The sequence below is a fragment of the Bos indicus x Bos taurus genome, chromosome 1 (genome assembly GCF_003369695.1).
Source record: "Bos indicus x Bos taurus breed Angus x Brahman F1 hybrid chromosome 1, Bos_hybrid_MaternalHap_v2.0, whole genome shotgun sequence".
In the NCBI taxonomy this organism is placed as follows: domain Eukaryota; kingdom Metazoa; phylum Chordata; class Mammalia; order Artiodactyla; family Bovidae; genus Bos; species Bos indicus x Bos taurus.
The window spans coordinates 68,294,127-68,313,555 of NC_040076.1; the positions used below are offsets into that span (position 1 = coordinate 68,294,127).

A 19,429-nucleotide genomic window follows, 5' to 3' on the forward strand; every position below is an offset into this window, starting at 1 on the left:
AGCAGCAGCAGCAGCAACAAAACCTTACTGATCCTTGATCACTTGACCAAAACTCTTGCCTGTTACTGTTCCCTGCTGTAACCAGACGTAGCTAAGTGTTTGGTAATGAGTGCCACTCGTCTGTCCTGTATTGTACCCCCTCTTTGTACCTCTATTGTGACCTGAGCTCATCTATGGCCTGTTAACCAGGATGACTGTAACTTCAACCTGATGTCAGATTTTTCATAGTATTGTCCAGACTGGTACCTGCTGGAGCTCTAGTTGTCCTACCCATGTTCTTGAGTATCTTGAGACGCTGTTCTACTGCCCTAGGGTCTGCCATGGAGTGAGGGAGAGAGCAGTGCCCTTGCTAAGAGAGAATTAATCTTTTTTGCATAGTGCTGTCCATACTTTGGGATTTTGGATTCCACTTGTGTCTAATGGCAAAAGATGTAGTGGTGACGTGGAGTTAGGACTGTGGTATAACTTCCCTTTGGTAATTGTTATGTCTTATTTCAGTCAGCCAAGTGTCATGGTCACCAAAGTCTTGCTGCCCCAGATATTATATAGCTTTAATCTCATCCACTTTTTTTCTCTGTGTGTATACAGAATGGCTAGAGATTTTATTTTAGGCTCTTTAACTTCTGTTCTTTTAAAATGGGCATTTAAAGAAGACTGTTCTGTTTGTTAAACTTTTGGTTTTTTGTTTTACTATGCACATCTAAAAACCATTGTATATAATTGAATAACAGACTTTCAGAACTCAGAGATATTAGATATCATTAGTCCAATCTTCTCATGACTAAATAATATTGTGAGATTTCTCTCCCTGGAGATATTTTAAAATGTCTTTTACAATCACAGGAAGTCAGAGCTGGAAGAGAACTGAGAACTGTGTGAGGCCAGTGGTCTCATTCTACAGATGAAAAACCCAAGACTCTGAAGAGGCAGTGGCTGGATCTCATGGATAGTTGTAGGATAAGACCCTGAGCCTCCAGACCCCTAATCTGGGAGTCTTTGCCAGGGTAGACAAGGCTGCTTACCATTTCCAATTTTGCTTCATAATTGTTACCTAAAGACAGCGAGGAATTTCTCACTGTGGATGTGCTTGTCATGAAACATTAACCCATGGTAGAATTTAAGGTAACAGAACTAGCCAAAATGTACGTTGGGCAAGAGCCATGAATCCCAGTGGGAGTGGGCTGGGATAAGTAGTTATATTAATAAAACCTTTCCACATCAAAAGTGTGAGTCAGATTCAATAAATGAATACCATTGAGAAGCTACACAGAGGGAGTTTAATTTTAGTCCAAACAGATCACCCGTTTGCATCTCCCTTCAGAAATAAAGGGGGTGGAAGTTATGTCTTTGAAGTTAGATTGATTGCTGAAAAAGTGAAAACAAGCTGTAGGAGGGTCCTTTTCCTCGTGGACAGCTTTCCTGTGCCCCATCTACTAGCGGAGCTTGAGCCTCCAGGCCAATGGAGGTGGACATGGAGAGTGTGCCTTTTCTCTCCTCTGCCTAAGCTGCACTCAGGAAATTCCACACCCACCCCTTTTCCGTGGTGGGTGTGCCTGCCCCGGGCTCTCTCCTGAGGCCTTTTGCTCCAGGCTGGTTTCCAGCCGGGCAAGGGTGGCTGTGACTGTGGGGCCTGTGAAGGCTTCCTGTGATGGTACACAAAACTTTTCTTAAGGAGAAAGGAAACCGAAGGGATGAGCCATCCTGCTGCTCCTTTGAGCTCCCTTCTGCCTGCATTTCTCCAGGAAGGCTTAGGCAAGAAGACAAGCTCAGAGATGTGCCTTGAGAACTTCAGAGACTGTTCTGTCCCCCTACATTCTGGGCTTGCTCCTGCTCCATCCATGTCACCTCCACACCACCCTCTGGCCCTTAAGGTCCCAAGTAAAATTTGTGGACAGATGAAGAGGATAGAGAAGGTGGGGCGGGGGAGGGGGTTGTATTTATAGCCTCCCCTGGGCTTCATGTCTCGTGACCAGAGGGACCCAGATGGAGCCTTATGGGAGGTGGGGAGTTTCCAGTCTCGTGGAGGAGATGATAATCACCCATCTGGTTGCCTCTTGTGGGAAGCGGTGCCTGAGCTGGGCGTTGCTTCATTACCTCCTGGACGCCAGTGCCAGTCCTGGGGAAATGCAGCAGTGGGAAGAAGCTGGATCTGAACTGAGACTGTGGTGCTCTCCTCTCAGGACAGTCTCTTGTCCATAAGAGGCATTCGTGTGTTGATTTGCAAAGTACTCCTGAGCTCCTCTTTGGGGAATTTTGTCCAAAGGGGATCTCCATTCCCGGAATTCATTGAACACTCTCCCTGACGTGCCCTCTGTAACTCATCACAATAATGGGAAGGGAGGGCTGGAGGGCAGCCAGGATGCCCACGTCACCCCCAACCATGTCCAGATGGTTGTATTGACTGCAGAGTCTAATGGAAGGTTCGGCTGTGAATGGGTCTTCACTGATAGCAGAGGAATAAAGCTCTGGCCCTCAAGCCTGTCTTCTTAACTGGGCTCCCAGCCAGTGTTTCCTTGCCAGCTCGTGACTCCCCCCTAGTCTGTCATGCACACCCAACTAGATCTGGCTTCCCTGAACATGACTTAGTCAGCCCTCCCAATTGCTTAGAAAAACTTAATGGGTCCTCTTGGCCTGGACTCAAGGCCCTGCAGGATCAGGTACACATCTACAAACAGATATGTTTACAACCTTAACACTGATGACCCTACACTTTTCAGCAGAGCCATCATCTAGACCCCATCTAGATGGGATCTGCTTACAGCCCCCTGAAAATTCTGAGTTCAGTTCAGTCGCTCAGTCGTGTCCAACTCTTTGCAGCCCTATGGACTGTAGCACAACAGGCTTCCCTGTCCATCATCAACTTCCAGAGCTTGCTCAAACTCATGTCCATTGAATCGGTGATGCCATCCAACCATGTTATCCTCTGTTGTCCCCTTCTCCTCCTGCCTTCAATCTTTCCCAGCATCAGGGTCTTTTCCAATGAGTCAGTTCTTCGCATCAGGTGGCCAAAGTATTGGAGCTTCAGCTTCAGCATCAGTTCTTCCAATGAATATTCAGGGTTGATTTCCTTTAGGATGGACTGGTTTGATCTCCTTGCAGTCCAAGAGACTCTCAAGAGTCTTCTCCAATACCACAGTTCAAAAGCATCAATTCTTCGGTGCTCAGCTTTCTTTATAGTCCAACTCTCACATCCATACATGACTGCTGGAAAAACCATAGCTCTGATTAGAGGGACTTTTGTTGGCAAAGTAATGTCTCTGCTTTTTAATAAGCTGCCTAGGTTGGTCACAGCTTTTCTTCCAAAGGGCAAGCGTCTTTTAATTTTGTGACTGCAGTCACCATCTGCAGTGATTTTGGAGCACAGGAATATAAAGTTTGTCACTTTCCATTGTTTCCCCATTTATTTGTCATTAGGTGATGGGACCGGATGCTATGATCTTTGTTTTTTGAATGTTGAGTTTTAAGCCAGCTTTTTCCCTTTCCTCTCTCACTTTCATCAAGAGGCTTTTTAGTTCCTCTTCATTTTTTGCCATAAGGATGGTGTCATCTGTGTATCTGAGGTTATGATATTTCTCCCTGCAATCTTGATTCCAGCTTGTGCTTCATCCAGCCTGGCATTTTGCATGATGTACTCTACATATAAGTTAAATAAGCAGGGTGACAATATACAGCCTTGACATCAGATCAGATCAGATCAGTTGCTCAGTCGTGTCCGACTCTTTGCGACCCCATGAATCACAGCACACCAGGTCTCCCTGTCCATCACCAACTCCCGGAGTTCACTCAGACTCACGTCCATCGAGTCAGTGATGCCATCCAGCCATCTCATCCTCTGTCGTCCCCTTCTCCTCCTGCCCCAATCCCTCCCAGCATCAGAGTCTTTTCCAGTGAGTCAACTCTTCGCATGAGGTGGCCAAAGTACTGGAGTTTCAGCTTTAGCATCATTCCTTCCAAAGAAATCCCAGGGCTGATCTCCTTCAGAATGGACTGCTTGGATCTCCTTGCAGTCCAAGGGACTCTCAAGAGTCTTCTCCAACACCACACTTCAAAAGCATCAATTCTTCGGCGCTCAGCCTTCTTCACAGTCCAACTCTCACATCCATACATGACCACAGGAAAAACCATAGCCTTGACTAGACGAGCCTTTGTTGGCAAAGTAATGTCTCTGCTTTTGAACATGCTATCTAGATTGGTCATAACTTTCCTTCCAAGGAGTAAGCGTCTTAATTTCATGGCTGCAGTCACCATCTGCAGTGATTTTGGAGCCCAGAAAAATAAAGCCTGACACTGTTTCCACTGTTTCCCCATCTATTTCCCATGAAGTGGTGGGACTGGATGCCATGATCTTCGTTTTCTGAATGTTGAGCTTTAAGCCAACTTTTTCACTCTCCACTTTCACTTTCATCAAGAGGCTTTTGAGTTCCTCTTCACTTTCTGCCATAAGGGTGGTGTCATCTGCATATCTGAGGTTATTGATATTTCTCCCGGCATTCTTGATTCTAGCTTGTGTTTCTTCCAGTCCAGCGTTTCTCATGATGTACTCTGCATATAAGTTAAATAAACAGGGTAACAATATATAGCCTTGATGAACTCCTTTTCCTATTTGGAACCAGTCTGTTGTTCCATGTCCAGTTCTAACTGTTGCTTCCTGACCTGCATACAAATTTCTCAAGAGGCAGGTCAGGTGGTCTGGTATTCCCATCTCTTTCAGAATTTTCCACAGTTGATTGTGATCCACACAGTCAAAGGCTTTGGCAGAGTCAATAAAGCAGAAATAGATGTTTTTCTGGAACTCTATTGCTTTTTCTATGATCCAGTGGATGTTGGCAATTTGATCTCTGGTTCCTCTGCCTTTTCTAAAACCAGCTTGACCATCAGGAAGTTCACAGTTCACATATTGCTGAAGCCTGGCTTGGAGAATTTTGAGCATTACTTTACTAGCGTGTGTGTGAGATGAGTGCAATTGTGTGGTAGTTTGAGCATTCTTTGACATTGCCTTTCTTTGGGATTGGAATGAAAACTGACCTTTTCCAGTCCTGTGGCCACTGCTGAGTTTTCCAAATTTGCTGGCATATTGAGTGCAGCACTTTGACAGCATCATCTTTCAGGATTTGGAATAGCTCCATACTCCTTTCCCAATTTGGAACCAGTTTGTTGTTCCATGTCCGGTTCTGTTGCTTCTTGACCTGCAAAGAGATTTCTCAAGAGGCAGGTCAGGTGGTCTGGTATGCCCATCTCTTTCAGAATTTTCCATAGTTTGTTGTGATTCACACAGTCAAAGGCTTTGGCATAGTCAATAAAGCAGAAGTAGATGTTTTTCTGGAATTTTCTTGCTTTTTCTATGATCCAACAGATGTTGGCAATTTGATCTCTGTTTCCTCTGCCTTTTCTAAAACCAGCTTGAACATCTGGAAGTTCACAGTTCATGTATTGTTGAAGCCTGGCTTGGAGAATTTTGAGCATTACTTTACTAGCGTGTGAGATGAGTGCAATTGTGAGGTAGTTTGAATATTCTTTGACATTGCCTTTCTTTGGGACTGGAATGAAAACTGACCTTTTCCAGTCCTGTGGCCACTGCTGAGTTTTCCAAATTTGCTGGCATATTGAGTGCAGCACTTTCACAGCATCATTTAGGATTTGAAATAGCTCAACTGGAATTCCATCATCTCCTCTAGCTTTGTTCGTAGTGATGCTTTCTAAGGCCCACTTGACTTCACATTCCAGGATATCTGGCTCTAGGTGAGTGATCACACCATGGTTATCTGGGTCATTAAGATCTTTTTTGTATAGTTCTTCTGTGTATTCTTGCCACCTCTTCTTAATCTCTTCTGCTTCTGTTAGGTCCACACGGTTTCTGTTCTTTATTGTACCCATCTTTGCATGAAAATTTCCCGTGGTATCTCTAAGTCTCTTGAAGAGATCTGAAAATTCTGGACTTGTTGGTGTCTTCCTGCCTCTTCCCAGGTTGTCTCTGTGTCCTTGCTCCTGCATGGCTTATATCCTCTTCCTCCTTCACTGCCTCACCCTTTTGCTTGCTTTGCTCATCTGGTCATGCAGTTGCCCATTTTTGTATTGTGCACTAAGTTCCCTGAGGGCAGGAAACCTGTAACCTCCAGTGCAATGCTGAATGTGAGTTGAGTGCACACAACTTCTTGCATGAATGGGGAGAGACGGATATTTGAAGTATTGAACCCTCTGTGGGCAACTTAGTATCATCTCCTCCTTGACCTGGTGAGGTCTGCACCCATTTAAAGTGCCGTCTGGAGATTTGAATAGGGTTTTGAGGATGGAAGCAGATGTCTTGGAAACGATTCCAACAAGGCAGTGGTCAGTCACAAGTAGGATTGAAACGGAGAAGGCAAAAACAAAGAAAACAAAGTGAGACACTGGATTGAACATATCTTAGAGGTGAGTATCATGGGTTGAATAAGCACTGTCTAACAATTCATGTCTACCCAAAATCTCAGAATGTGAGCTTATTTGGAAATAGGACTTATGCAGATAATAATTAGTTCAGGTAAAATGGGGTTATACTGGATTAGGGTGAATCCTAAATCCCATGTTCAGTGTTCTTGTAAGGAGAGCAGAGGATTCATGGAGAAGAGGGCCATGTGAAGGAGGAACAGAGATGAGTGGTGGAGCAACAAGCCCCAAAATGACAAGCATTCTCAGGAGCCATTAGAAGTCAGGAAGAGCCAAGGCTGGAGCCTTCGGGCATTGCCACCTTGATTTTGGACTTTGGGGTTGAACTCTGAGAGCATAAATTTCTGTTGTGTTAAGCCATCTGGTTTGTGGTGATTTGTCGTGGCAGCCCTAAGAAAGGAATTCAGTGGGGTTCAGCATGCACTTGGGGTGTATGCAGCAGAAATTCAGGGGATCAAATTCTTGGGTGCTAGTGTATGTGTGTAATACTGTGACAATGTTGTGGTGTTGTGGTTCTGTTTGTGGTAAGAAGTCTGTACTTATCATTTGTGATGCAATTCTGCCCAGAACTACACAATGGCAAATCTCCTCTTGAAAGCTCCTGGTCACCTGAACGGAGGTGACCTGAGAAGCACTGGGGGCATCTTGAGCTTGATGGGAAGTCATGGGCAGAGCCACCCCTACAAGGTACAGGAAGGAGAACTCTCACCAGGCAGGATCTCCTGGGCACTCCTATTTTTATGCAGATGAAATCTGGCTAAACCAGTGATCTTGATTAGGAATAGAGACCTCCTCTATTCCTGTCTGCTGGGAAGAACACCGAGGGAAGCGTGGTAGGGAGTATGTTATGGCGATTTTGTGAAGAAGCGGATGGGAAGTGGGTTTGTTTTCATGGAAATGAAAATGGAAAGGAAAAAGAAAGTGCCAGCAACTAAGTTTGTTTTGCAGTGAGTGCTGTGTGAGAGAGCTGCCGTCTTTTTCTGGGCTACCAGGCAACTCTGGCGCTCTGCCCAAAGCAGTGAGAATCCCACAAAGCAGAGGGTGGGACAAGGGATAGGTCAGCCCTTGGAGGATAGTCTTGGGCACCAGTGCAGGGCCTTCTCGCGTCCTCCTTCTCAGCGTTGGATGTGATGAGGTGTCATGAGATGTGCACTGGAAGCCGAGCTGGTTCCACTGTTGTCGGTGTCTGTTGGAGCAAGTCTGTCTCCCTCGCAGAGCCTTGGCCTCCTCCCTTTTACAGGAGCCAAATGAGGTTGGTGTGGGCATTGGGGAAGAACTTTGTGAAGCTTAAAATGCTAGATAATACTGTATCTTAGAGTCCTCCCCAGGACTGCATAGAATAGTAGTTAGGGGCTTCATCCTTTGAAGTTCCGGGGTGGCTCATAGACTGTGTGAAAAGTAATGCGGATTTCAACTGGGGATGATGAAAAAGTTCTGGAGGTGGATGGTGGTGATGGCTATACAAGGTGAGTATACTTAATGCCATTTGAAAGGTGTTGGCTGTACAACAACGTGGATATATAATGCCACTAAGCTGTACACTTAAAAATGGCTACAATTGTATGTTATGTATATTTTCCCATGAACAAAAAGCACAAGCATTTTCCCCCAAAACAAAATAATACAGATACTGGACTAAGCTGATATTCAGGTAAATTTGACACCCTGATTATTGCACTTTGTGGTAAATGCTCACCATTTACAATCATTGGGAAGGGTAAGCACTGTTTGCTGCTGCTGCTGTTTAGCCGCTCAGTCGTGTCTAACATTTTGTGACCCCATGGACTGTAGCCCACCAGGCTCCTCTGCACATGGGATTTTCCAGGCAAGAATACTAGAGCGGGCTGCCATTTCCTTCTTTAGGGGATCGTCCCACCAAAGGATCGAACCCAAGTTTCCTGCTCAGCAGGCCGATTCTTTACCACTGAGCTACCAGGGAAGCCCTTGGCCCTGTTAACTGGGACTAAATTAACACAATATATTATTTATTTTGGATGGCTCTGTAAGTTCCCTTGGGAGGGGGATTGAAATGAACTGTATGGCCGTGCTTAATAACAGATGATCTGAGATCATCTCGCCGGTTCTGCCTCTGCCCCCAAGGTTATGCTCCCTCTCCAACTCTATGCTTTCCTCTTTCTTCCTTCCCTTTGATTCACAATGTACTCTTTATTCCAGGAGGTTAGGGTGGACACAGTTTTTTTTTTTTTTTTAATTGGAGGATAATTACTTAACAATATTGTGATGGTTTTTGCCATATATCAACATGAATCGGCCACAGGTATACATATGTCCCCCCATCTTGAACCCCCCTCCCACCTCTCTCCGCATCCTATCCCTCTGGGTTGTGCCAGAGCACCGGCTTTGGATTCTCTGCTTCGTGTATTGAACTTGCACTGGTCATCTGTTTTACATGTGATGATGTACATGTTTCAATGCTATTCTCTCAGATCATCCCACACTCACCTTCTTCCACTGAGTGGACACAGGTCTGCATCTACAGCACAGAAATATGTGAGTGTCATGTGGCCTCACACACTTCATCAAAAATGTCCTGTACTATCATGGACCCGGGTATTCTGGCTCCGACTTCGCTCTGAAAAGTGAGAACTATTTGCACACCTCCCAAAACATTTCATTCTCCAGGCCTGTGGGCATCCACATCAAAGCCTCATAGCAATTTTCTTCTTTCCCGAGCTGCTTCTGAAGATCAGAACCACAGGCACTGCCTAATGGCCTCTCTCTTTCTCAGGAACCCCCACAGGCTGAAGGCCCAGAAAATAACTCGGAAAGATGGACATTTTTTGGATTGAGAAATTGTTTCATTTTAGCATAAAATCAAATGTTTAAAGTTTTGTATTCAGACCTGTCTTGTGCCTCCTCCACATCATCTCTGATAACGACACAGAGCACTGTATGGTGGATAACTGCCCATGGTGCCAGGTGGTTTGAGTCACGCACAGAGCCGGGTATGGCTCTCAGATGAAATGGTCGCATGTGTTTCTGTCTTCAGGGCCGGCAGCCAATGTACTAAGAGGGGCTTGGGATAGGAAAAATCAGTGCCTTCCTGGTGGGCCTCCTGTTGCTGAATTTTGCTCCACAGGTTGGAGCACAAGTCCCAGTCCTCCTAACTAGGCCTTTAGAGTCTACGTGGCCCAGACGCTCGCTGGAGCCTTGGAGGTTGCGAAACAAGGAGCACCCTGCCTCATTCAGTCAGGAGAGGCAGGGGCAGAGCCAGCTGAAGGTGCAGGAGTTGGCAGGAAGTTGGAGACCAGCTCCTGGAGGCCCTTCACTTTGAGATTCACAAAGGAAAGAGAGATGTCTCCTCACAGAAAGGTAAGAGTTTAAATTTATCTAAACTGAACATCACAGTCTGTTTTAGCTGCAGTGGCATATTTCCATAATGTGTATAAATTATATTTGAATTCTTATGGAGCCATGCTTAGAGGCAAAGTCAAATACCTTATCTTACTCCTGAGGTGGGGCTTTCAGAGCTGGAATACTGTTTAGTACCCTCTGAAGAGGCTGTTATCAGAGTTTATACGTTACAGAAAATTATCTAGAAACAAGAGAGGCACTAACTGCAGTTTTGTCCTTTTTCTCCTCAGCAAAATGCAACTTCCTTCCTGCACACGACGCCCTTCTAACTGCAGGTTATTCCAAAGGAGAGAAATAAGCTGACCTCCAAAACCACCCAAGGAAATAAGTGTGTCTAAAGGAAGTGAATATATCTTCATGTGTGGGATGTGTCTGCTGCATAAAAATTTCTTCATAAGTGAATGTGCAAGATGAAGAAAATGCCGGCCCCTCCTCCTAGCACTGCAGTCCCTCCCTGCTGCTGCCATGTGGGAAACCTCAGTGTCCTTACCAGGGCCACACGGGGAGCAAATGCCAACCACCCACTGTCCTCCTCGCCGTATTCAAAACACATCATGAGTAAGATGATGTCTGAAGATGAGAAGGATTGAAAGAAAAAGAGCGTGGGTTCTTCTGGCATGCTGGTTTGAATGCCTGAAAGTGGACCTTAGCTAGATGTTTCAGGTGCTCACTAGCCCCAAGTTCAGAGGACAGGTTAGCAAACCTCTTCAGAGTGAGGCTGTGAACACATGGGCAATGAAAGCACCCATGAGAGCCAGCAGCTCCTGCAGTGGAGGGTCGATCATTTGCACAGAGAGAGGGAACCTCAGATTCTGTCATAGGACACTTGAAACATCTTTTGTGTTTTCAGAATCATTAAAAATGGAAGGCGACCACCATGTATGGAGTAGATGAAATCCTCCAGAGAAGAGCGGTAATTTGTTTTGACAAATCACCTTGCAAGTGATGTGGAAGCAGTTTGGAGAAAAATGTCCCCATCTGATGCTGCATCAGAGTGTGCATCCCGTAGCCTAAACCTGTTGACATTAAAAAATATTTTTTGTCGGTGTTCTTTGTAGATTTTTATAAGCCAGATGCATTCGAGAAAATAGGTAGGGGAGGAAAATAGGTTCTAAGATGCATAGAGAAATAGGTTTGAGAGTTGAGGGTACGCAAGAAGGAAAAGGAAATGATAGAAAGATAGAAGAGATGTATAAATATTACAACAGGACATTGAATTTGGGGACTGTTACTCAAGGGTTGGAAAAAAAATTGGATAATTTTATAAAAGACACTGAGAAGCTGTAGAAAAACACTAGATAATGTGGAGGATTGATGTCCTCTTGGGAGTTTAAGAATAAGTTATTCAGTAAAGTAATATCTGAAGATCTTAAAGGACTATAAGTTGTAGTTTCATAGCTTAGAAAGATAACCCAGTTCTGGAAACCCTTGTCTCTATTCCAGACAGTAGTAATGTTCTGGTCTACTCTAGGAAGATCCTGAGATAATTTCAGAGGATTTCTGGCTGAAGAACGTACTGATGACTGTCCTGATGAGCTTTGTCCCTTTAACGTCAGAAGTGGCCACCCCTGGGCTGGGTGGCCCTTGACCATGGTCCTGTTTTTCACCTGCAGGCTTGCTCTGAGCCAGCTTCTAAGCTTGTGCTCCTCCTTCTGAGCTTCCCTGCACACAGTCTTCTCCTGGGCCACCTGACTGATTTTTTTTTTTTTTTAATTCCTGAGGATTTGCTTCCTCTGCATGACCAAGCCTTACCTGGCCAAGCCACTGTTTTTCTGTTGATTCAGTTGCAACATCTGTTCCTGCTGGGGATGGTCAAAGCTTTCATAGCCTACACACGGTCCAGCCTGAACCCAATCTCTTCTGTGGTCATTCTGAGTAAGAAGCAGTGTCTTTCTCACATACTTAAATGGACAAAATCAGTTTCTATAGCTGTCACTGCATCCGGATTAAACAGTGACCTTGGCTGAACCATCCCTTACCTCTGTTTCAGATAAACTCAGCTGGCAAATAAAATGTCTGTGTGCTTCCTCCAACCTGTCCAGATGAAAGTAAAGTAAAAGACTTCATCAAGAGTTGGAGAAGAACCACATGGTTGGCTGCTGCTGCCACTTGAATCTTGGATCTTGTGCTCAAAGGTGGCAGTAAAAATGCAGGTGGCACTGCTGCTGCATTTGCCTGGCACACCTATAAAATATGCAGCATATTTTAGCCTTCAGTGTTGGAATGGTATTACCAAGTATAGGCTCAAAAATCCTAAGGTGTTTGATTCTAATATAGAGCCAGGGGTTCTGTCCTGCAAATGCATCCTGGAGCCCAGGGAGAGGACCAGTCTTCTGTGACACTCACTTCAAATTCTTCCATCTTCTGGAAAAAGATGTGGGTCTACATCTTGAAATATGCACCTTGAATAAGAACTACTGATCTGTAGAAAACCTGTCTTCCTTTAAACAAATTCTGTTTACAGAAAACTATCAAAAATATCAAAGTAAAGCATCAGAAGGTCATAAACCAAGGAGTTAATGTGAAAAATAAAGTTCTATGTGACCCAAACTGCCTTTGATTAGTTTGGATTTTTATTTTCTGTCCTTTTCCTCTCATATTTCTCTTATAAAATTAAGTGCACTTTCATGATCTACTTAGTATTGTGAAAAATGCAGAGTCCAGACATTGGGATGGCTTTTCTAATAAACAAGCAGCAGCGTGGTGTGGTGGAGAGCTTGGGTTCCAATTATACCTTTGCTGCTAATCCCGGATAACCCTAGCCTTGTCATAGCACCTCCTGGGCCTCTTTTTATTTTTTATTTTTCCCAAATCTGTAAAATAAAGAGGCTCTCAGGGGAAATCCTTCTGGTTCTAAAGTCCATCAACTGTGAACTGCTGATGGTTTCTTCTGTTTAGATGTTGCTAGATTTCTCATAAACTGTCAGAAGAGCCAGAGTTCAGTAGGGATGGAAACTCGTGACTCCATTTGCAATAATGTTCAAAACTTTAAAATGCAAATGTAGGTAATTATTAATAATTTGTCTTCATTGCCTGAATATATTATACTTTAAAAATACTGTATTCTAAAATATAATCTTTAGACAAACAAATCTGTTATGGAAAATAAATAATTGTTACTGCTCCTTTCAAACCCTTCAAGGCTCCTCAGTCATCACCTACAGTGGTGGCTGTCAACCCTGGCTGTGCACTAGCATTACCTAGAGAGCTTTTAAATGTACTGGTGCCTGTCTTCCCACCTCAGAAGTTCTGATGGAATCAGTCCAGTGTGGGGCTGGGTACCAGTATTTTTAAGAGCCAATTTAAGAACCAGTGACATGCAAAATCAATTCAATTCCTGAGGCTGGTATATAAGACCTCCCGTGCATGCACCCACTTGCCCTCCATGCTGATTACCTATGTCCCTCCAATGTGCCATCATGTCTACATGTGTTGTCTCACACTTCCACACCTTGGCAGCTGTCGTTATGGCCTGGAATGCCAGCATCCTGAGAAGCCTAGTGGTTTTTTTGCTTCTTCCCTGCAGTGTAGGTTTCTTTATTAGCATAGTTCCTATAATACTTTGTAATGGCATGATTTACAGTACTCTTCCTGTCCTATATTTTATAATAATGTATTTTACTCACGGGGCTTCCTTGATGGCTCAGATGGTAAAGAATCTGCCTGCAATGCAGGAGATGTGGGTTTAATCCCTGGGTCGGGAAGATCCCCTGAAGAAAGGAAATGGCAACCCACTCCAGTATTCATAAATCTGATCCTGTCTCTCTCATGCCTAAACCCCCTGCCCCCAGTGTCTTCCTCTCACTGAGGCCTGTCAGAAGCTCCATAATGTGAGCCTGCCTCTTTCTCAGACCTCTTCTCCTACTTCCCACATGTTCACTTCACTGCAGCCAGTCTGCTATTCCTAAAACCTGCCAAGCTTGTTCTCCTCTCAGGGCCTTTGCGCATGTTCTTCCTGCTCCATGGGGCATCTTCCCTTGCCTCCTCATTTGCTTCCTTCCCAAGGATCAGGCCTTAGCTCATGTCACCTCCTTCAAGTGGTCTTTCCTGACCACTAGAACTAAAACTGCACATCCCCCACTCTACCCATCACTCCCCAGTCCTACTGCTTTATGTTCTTTTAGGACTTACACTATCAGAAATGATATTTTTATTTTGTACACAGAGTATTGAAAGCCTTCCATTACTGGAATATAAGTTCTGTGAAGATAAGAACTCTGTCTAGTAGGGGCTCAATAAATATTGAGTGGCTGGGTATTCTTTGTTTCCTCTATAAGATAATGCTATGGCCAGCATAGTGACTGGAAAGAGTATGAACCATGTTCAATACATGGTGGATGGGTGAAGAGTTGTAGGTACAACAGTGTGACTGGAAATCTCTAAATAATACTAATAAACACTAGACAGTCCTACATATTCATTCTTCTTAATTTCTAGTTTAAAAAACAGGAAAAGTAAATATTTGTCTTGTAGTTTTGGTTGTATGAGATTTTCTGCCAGCAGATATTTTGTGAGAATTATTTCACATGGAGATGTATTTTTGATGTATTCTGCCATCTTGATCTGGCTCCCCACAGATATTTTTCTTCTTACAAGAAAATTAGATTCCATCTCTCCACAACTTCAAAATCTTCATTTCTAGGGCGTACACCAGTGGGCACTCCCTCTCTCTAGAGATCCATTCAGAAAGTAACAAAGGGAATGAGGTTCCTCTGGGAAGCAATTTTGCCTAGAAGCCCCAAATTTAAACTGTGACCACTGCTCTGAGCTAATCTGAGAGGAAAATATGGTTTTCTGAACATCTAAATTTGGAGATTTCCGAATAGGTGACTGATGAGTGAAGATGGAGATGGGCAGGAACTAGAGAGAACCTGAGGACCTTGTACTAGCAGCCTGGGCCCAGCACGCCCACAGCTCTCTTCCTGAGGGATACTGCTGACCTGTGGGCCCTTGTGGAATTTTTGAGGAGGCGAAGCAAAGTGACAGATGTAACTTCTCCCTAGCTTGGCTCTCGCCCTGGGATACCTGCAGGTAGAGAATCATTGGGAAGGTAGTCAGCAACTTTGGGAGAAAGTTGGACCAACAGAGAATTTCCTAGGGAACATGAATCTGTCAGGTGTGATCTGAGGAGAAAAGGGTAGCTAGTCTGTTTTCTGAAGGGGTTGGGCTCAATGCCCTTCCGTGCCTTCTGTTTCCAGCCTTCTCAGTCTGCAGGCATTTGTGAGCATTTTGTAATTGAAGCACTCAATATCCAAACTGTAGGCAAAAGTGATCCAGCTGACCTTTGCACCAAGTGATTCTTTTGGCACATACGTTGAGTATCCTCAGTGTCGAATTCCATGACACCTTTTGTTCTGTGGGACAGCAGTAAACGGAGGCAGTAAGTTACCATCGCAGTGAGGTCTGATTGGGACACTATTGTCTTATACAGTAGCCACTAGCACATGTGGCTATTAAAATTATTTACAATTACAATAAAATGAAAAATTCAGCTTCTCCATCAAATTGCTACATTTGAAGTGACCAATAGTCCCATGTGGCCCCCGTGGACAGTAGTGCAGAACAGATATGTGTATTTCCAGCATCACAAGAAGTTCTATTGGAGGGTGCTGATTAGGAGGGCACCCCTGCTAGGGATGAGACATGTTTAGTTGAAGAGCTGCTAAGACTCCATCCACCTCAAGGCTGAATGAATCTGTGGCTTTGTACTGAGAGGATCAGATTCCTGCTCTTCCTCTGCTGAAAGTCTTTTTTAAGTCTCCAAAGGTGCTAAGTCTGGTGGGGAGGGACAAAGCAACTGCAAGGAGTGCCTGTCTGCCTGAGGATATTGTTATTCACCTCAAGGATTGCAGCAAGATTAAGAGATGATGAGATGATACTGGAAAGCCCTTAGAAAAGTTGAAGAGTTGCATGAGTGCAAGGCATGATGATTGTTAAGTGAATGCATTAGACACAAGGCAACTCGGTCCTGGCCCCTCCTTGACTTCCATCCCTTCAGACCAATCAAAGTGGAGTTGGAATTGAAGCAGTCTGGTTTGGTTGCCATTGGCAACTGGCTCTCTACCTGGTCTAAGCTCTGGGAACCTGGGTTAGAGAGGATGGGGGGTGGTTCAGGGGAGAGCAAGGAGAGCTGGCTTCTGCAGAGAGAGTTGTTTGCCTCAACTTTGAGGGAGCTCCTGGAGTGGTGGTGAGTCCTAAGTTGTGCCTGGTCAGGGGCTCAGCTAGGTTTGAAAACTAGAGGGAGCTCCCTGGGAAGAGGCTTCGAGGTGCCACCCTCTTCCCCGGGTGCAGAGTGAGCTCATGGAAAAGGTGACTGACTCTGTCTACCCTCTCCGCACATCTCTCTCCTTCTTTTCATGTCTTTTCATCATGGTCTAAATTCCTGCCATGACAACATAGTATGCTAAGTATTGGAAGAAATATGTCATTTTTGATGACTGTTGGCAACTACATTTACATGCCCTCTGGTTTGAGTTAGGTCTCTGGGCCTCTGACAGGGAGGACTCTGGGAATGACTTGGAAGACAACCCCATCTGTCACCATTGTCAATTCTACCTTCAAATATGACACTGTATTGGAAGCTACCGAAAACCAGTGACTGAAGCACACACTGTTCCATGTAGACACTCAGACATAGGCAGATGTTTTCAGAATACATACCAAGAGAGTGAAACTCTACAAGTGGACTCCTGGTTGGAAAGTCATGGACTTATAGCTACATGGGCCTTGGTTCTAATCCTATATGGACTATGTAGATAGTCCCAGGTGGGCTTCCCACTAGTGGTAAATAACCCACCTGCCAGTGCAGGAGATAAGAGATGTGTGTTTGATCCCTGAGTCAAGAAGAGCCCTTGGAGGAGGACATGGCAACCCATTCCAGTAGTCTTGCCTGGAGAATCCCATGGACAGAGGAGCCTGGCAGGCTATAGTCCATAAGGTCACAAGAGTTGGACACGACTGAAGTGACTTGCACTCATGCATGGACTATGTTTTTAGGCTCTATTAGCTTCAGTTTACTCATATGTAAAATGGAAATAATAATGCTTTACTTAGAGGGATGTAGTAGAAATGAATGATAATGACTTGTATAAAGGACTGACCAGAAGGCTTGGCACATTGAGTCACTTAAATTATTTCTATTCTCTTATGAGGGGTCAGTGCTGTGATTTGGATGGGATTGGTGGAGCGTGGGAATTGATGCTTGGACTGGGAACCACTCCATTTTACTAAATGTGTGTGCTCTATGGGCTGTCTGAATGACAGGGTAGAGGTGTGTGTGGGTTACTCCCTTCCTGTGGAAGGGAGGCCCTTCCACAGGACAAAGGCTCACAGGTGTGAAGGAACCTATTTCTCTTTTGTCCTGAGCCAATGGTTGACATTTTAGTAGATGTAGCTTTTGCTCAGCCTTAGGCTCTAGTTGGGCAGAGGTTAATACTTGTGGGCAATACGACTACCCTGCAGTGAAATCCCAGGGATTGGTAGAGGGGTGGTACATTTAGTTTTAGGAGAAGGAGGGGAGGATCTCCATAGCTCCCTGGCGCCTCATGTTCAGTGAAAAGCTGCCCCAGTCAATGGTATTGATTGGTCTCTGATGAAGATTTATTTCTCTTAGTTCCGTTTCCCATTTTACTATAGAATATCAGTGTGCATTGTGTGAGAGAGGCAGGAAGGAGTTATGATCAACAATGGACTGACTTTCCTGTCAGAAGGGGAAGAGCTGGGGGTGAGTCTCTCTGGGACTCTCAGTCTGCCTGGATATGGGAGTGGTGCCTTGCTGAGATGGAACTAAGGAAATTGAAATTGAAAGTGTTAGTCGCTCAGTCGTGTCTGACTCTTTGCAGCCCCATGGACTGTAGCCCACCAGGCTCCTCTGTCCTTGAGATTCTCTAGGCAAAAATACTGGAGTGGGTAGCTGTTCCCTTCTCCAGGGGATCTTCTTGACCCAGGGATTGAACCTGGGTCTCTGCATTGCAGGCAGATTCTTTACCATCTGAACCACTTTTTTCCACTCATAAAACCAGATATGGAGTGAGAACAGTCCTCAAATGGGACCAGTGTTCTGAGTACAAGAGGTTATTGCCCACTGTTGGATATGAGGTATAAGGCAAGAGGAAGCTGGTTTGGATAAGGTGCAAGCAAGAGCATTTCAGAGTGCCTGTCTCAAGAGATCCCTTGCCAAAGCCTTGCCAAAAAACCTGATGGCTGTGTAGATGTAGCTGGGATGAGCAGTAAGAAACAAAACCAATTACACAGAGACATAGTGCATCACTCTGGTCCTTTACCAACCACATCAAGCTTCTAGCCTTTATTCCAAGGAATCCTGACCTCTTTCCTGGCATCTAACTAACTGTTCTCTGTGATGGAAAATGTTGAATTCTGGGAAGGAACTGTACACTCAGTCAATACCCATTGCCAGGGACAATATTGGGCACTTTGTTATGTTATTTTAGTTTTCATGGCATGCCTTTTACCTATGCATGTAAAATCCCAGTTTTTCAGATTAAGACACGGAGACTCAGAAGTGTGAAGTGTCCTGTCCAGGGCCACACAGCTGGTGAGTAGTGTTAGTTCTGGGAATCAAATCCCAGAACCGACTTTAGCAACAGCTCATGGAGAGCCCCGCATGTCAGATTAGAAGTTTGGAATTCTTCAGAAGACAGCAGGGAGTTGTTGACTGTGACCAACAGCTTGATATATGAGAGAAGACATTTTCCTCTTGAGTACACACGGAGGAGTTGTGCATCAATAAAAGCAGTCTCTAAACCTCTTCCATTTTTATGAGCCCTTGTGAAACCCTTGGGCTCAGTTCTTTATGCAGTCAAGACTATATGTGCTCTCTGGTTCCAGTCTCAGGGCTTCTTGGAGCCTGTGGAGTCTCAGGCCATGAGCCACGTCAGTGCCTTGCCTGACATATACTTTATGGTCTTCCTCAGTTCCCACTTCCTTTATGCTCTCAGAAGTCATGGATGTGTGCACTGGAGTAATCTTCTGTAAGGTGATCTGGGAAATTGGACCCCAAATGACTTTTCTCGATATTGTTCATATATTTACACTTCTGCCCACCACAGGCACATACTCTGGTGACCTGGTAGCTCAGCTCTGCAGCCCACATTTCTATCTATGTTGGTGCTGTTTGGGGGCTTGGGTTACTGACATCTGTAATGCCATGAGTTGATTGAGGAAAATATCCTGAATATCCTGTGTCTGCCAGCACAGTGCTGGCCTTGTAGGGTACACTGCATCAAATGTGCCGAATGAAAGTGATTATCAGCAAGAAACTTCTGAGAGAAGTCCTATGCAGGAGTTGCCTAGAACCAAAAGAGATTCCTCACTAGATAGGTGGGTGGGTATTGCTGAGAGGTGTAGGTGAGGGAAGTGTTCCCAGAGGCAAAAAGCAAGTTGTATCAGTTACCTGTTGCTGTGTAACAAAATGCCCATACCTTAGTGGCTTAAAACACTGCTGATTTGCTCACAGTTCTGTTGGTCAGCGATCTGGGTTGGGGTCAGCTGGGGTCAGTTACGTAGCTGCAGTCATTTGACAGTTTGACTGGGGCTGGATGGTCTCAGATGGCTTCACTTCTGGCAGTGGTGCTGGCTGTCAGTGGGTGTCTTTCTCTGTTCATCTGATGGC

General features: G+C 44.8%; 1 protein-coding gene and 1 long non-coding RNA gene across 24 annotated transcripts in view; both read left to right on the forward strand.

The window, feature by feature from the left end:
• The window catches only part of KALRN (kalirin RhoGEF kinase), a 692,612-nt gene that overhangs the window by 123,529 nt on the left and 549,654 nt on the right, over nucleotides 1-19,429 (forward strand). The window lies entirely within an intron of this gene.
• On the forward strand, nucleotides 8,822-12,349 carry LOC113889571. The gene is made up of 2 exons (XR_003510292.1): nucleotides 8,822-9,756; nucleotides 10,029-12,349. It is a non-coding gene; the product is annotated as an uncharacterized LOC113889571 (long non-coding RNA).